General features: G+C 36.7%; 1 long non-coding RNA gene across 2 annotated transcripts; it reads left to right on the top strand.

Annotated features, from left to right (window-relative positions):
- Nucleotides 1-1414: 1414 nt before the first annotated feature.
- Nucleotides 1415-2173, top strand: LOC107705852 (uncharacterized). 2 transcript variants are annotated; one of them, XR_001636108.1, is made up of 4 exons: nucleotides 1415-1446; nucleotides 1570-1765; nucleotides 1929-1974; nucleotides 2105-2173. It is a non-coding gene; the product is annotated as an uncharacterized LOC107705852 (long non-coding RNA). The 2 variants fall into 2 exon arrangements; XR_001636107.1 differs by having other exon boundaries at nucleotides 1421-1765.
- The last annotated feature ends 252 nt before the right edge of the window (nucleotides 2174-2425 follow it).

Genomic DNA, 2425 nt, shown 5'->3' with positions numbered 1-2425 from the left:
TGGACCCCTCACATCCAGCACACTCCCTCTTTGAACTGTTGCCACGACAGACAGTACATTTATATTATTATTTTTATTATCTGTGTCCTGTCTTGTCACTGTCATTCTGTTGCACTGTGGAACTTCTGTCACTAAAACAAATTCCTCGTATGTGTAAACATACCTGGCAATAAAGCTCATTCTGATTCTGATTTTGGGTGAATATAATAGCTGCATTTCCATTACCCTTCAAATTGCTCAAATTGAAATTGCGAAATGAAAATACAGTCACATGGCGTACGTAAAAAGTCATATGATCATTCCTTAATGTACTATAACCTCCAAGAAACACTTCATATGTGGCCGCTCTCAAGTATAAAGGGCTTTCCCTGCCATTAATGCTTAGACTACTTACACCCCATTCATACGGGGCGTCTGCATCAAGGACTCTCTGTTTACTTTGAATGGAGTGACATCAAGCGTTGCCGAAATGAATTGTGGGTCCGTCGCGTCGCGTTGGGTCCGTTGCTCACGGCAGAAGTTGAAAACTTTTCAAGCGCCAACACAGGCGTCAATCAGATCGCCTTATGCAAATACCTTGGTGCAGACGCTAGCCAATTGTGTTCATACAACACCAGAAAACTAATGTGATTGGCTGATGTCACATAGTAGTCACTATGACGGTCGCGTCAGCACCAAGCTTCAGAAACGCCCTCTGTCAAGTGGCCGCAGACGTGTGCAGTGCTGGAGCTGATCGCGGCCACTCGTCAATGTTTGTGTTACCAGTCACGCCACGGCACGTCCCAGAAGCTGCTCTCCGCGCTGATCGCATATGCCTCCTTCGATTAAATATAATGGCTAGTGAAGCCAAAATCCGTCAAAATCCCATCAAAATCCGTTGCCATGACTTATCGCGAGAGGAAAAAAATACGTTTTAGTTGCATAACATAGGTTAATGGGAACACCGTCATTTCGCAATACTTTTTAAATCGATATTTATAAAATATCGATAAAGTTTTGCTCAAATCTGTAATGGAAACGCGCGTACTCTTGTCACTGAAAAACACACATTAGTTATGTACAGAACAATATGTGTACTGAATGTTAACATTGACATTAATGTTATTTAATGTGTAACCGTGCAGTAAATGAATAGATAACAACTGTGCAAACACCGCCACCTCAGGCCAGTTCTGTCTTTTTTTTTTATTACAAAACTTGTAGAAAAATACAGAAACAGGGAAGCAAGACATGAATATATTCCAACAAAAAGCAATTATAAAAGTAAGAACAGAAAACAAATATTATGGATTTGCATGTCAAATTGAGTATTGGCCAGTTCTGTCTTTGTTTAGGCTCAGTGCCAGAAGAGGCGTCACCAGTGCACACTGTACTTCTCTAAACCTCTGACACTTCAACAGACATCAGAGCTGCAGTGGAGATTCACTAGTTTCAGATCATCACAAGGTAATGACACTGTTATCTTTATTTGTGTAGTAGATGAAAGCGTTTTATTATTAATTCTGGACATAAATCTAATGTTTGTGTTATAATGAAACTAAACTTAATGTATTTATTTATTTTCCCAAGAGATAATGAAAAGTAGTTTAAGAGAAATTAATTCATGGCAGAAGATCTGTGCAGCATCACAAACTGCAAGAGAATTAAACCGAGAGGAAAAGAAAAATGGCAAACAAAGTGGACGAGATACAATGTAATGAACCAGGAGAGAAAAAGATCCTGAGACGAGTCAGACACAACAGTATTAATAGTGGAAGACCAAACTGTGAGTGTTTATGATATTAAAGATAAAAACACTTATTTTATCAACATATAATGCAATTGCATCTTCTCTGCTGTCTGAATGTAAAATCAACCCTAAACTTTACTCTTTATCCACTATATAAAAACTATGAGGATAATCAGATGATTGTGTTTCTAATGTCTAGTTTGTGATGATGCAGACAGTTTTATTCTGACTGACTCTCAGATGAGGTGAGATTCTCACTGATCTTATACAGACTAGATAGAATCAATTCTCTTACTCTGTATGTGTACTGTATATACTGTATAATGTCAGTTACTGTATGTGTGTTATAGTTCTGAGAGAGTGTTTTCTCTTCAGACAGGAGCAGCACCTTTCACCGGACCAGCAGAATAAATTTTATATTCAGTATCTAACTAAACACTGCTTTTTTTTAGATTGGTTGTTGTATTTTTGTGTTACTTTATATTCAAAATATTATGAACCTATATAACAAACCAATATCAACTAATATCAATTTCAATCATTGTACAAAATATTTTTCAAAACTAACAACTGGAGTATTATCTGAAATACTGTTGTTGAAATTTCCTAGCAATTTGTTTTACTGTATGATGCTATACATATTACAAATAAAAAATATTTCTGTAAATGTTTCTAAAATTACAATATTTCATAGTG

Source organism: Sinocyclocheilus rhinocerous, unplaced genomic scaffold, assembly GCF_001515625.1.
Source record: "Sinocyclocheilus rhinocerous isolate Xijiao unplaced genomic scaffold, SAMN03320098_v1.1 scaffold10575, whole genome shotgun sequence".
NCBI classification, from domain to species: Eukaryota; Metazoa; Chordata; class Actinopteri; order Cypriniformes; family Cyprinidae; genus Sinocyclocheilus; species Sinocyclocheilus rhinocerous.
This window is presented reverse-complemented; position numbering and strand designations above follow the sequence as displayed.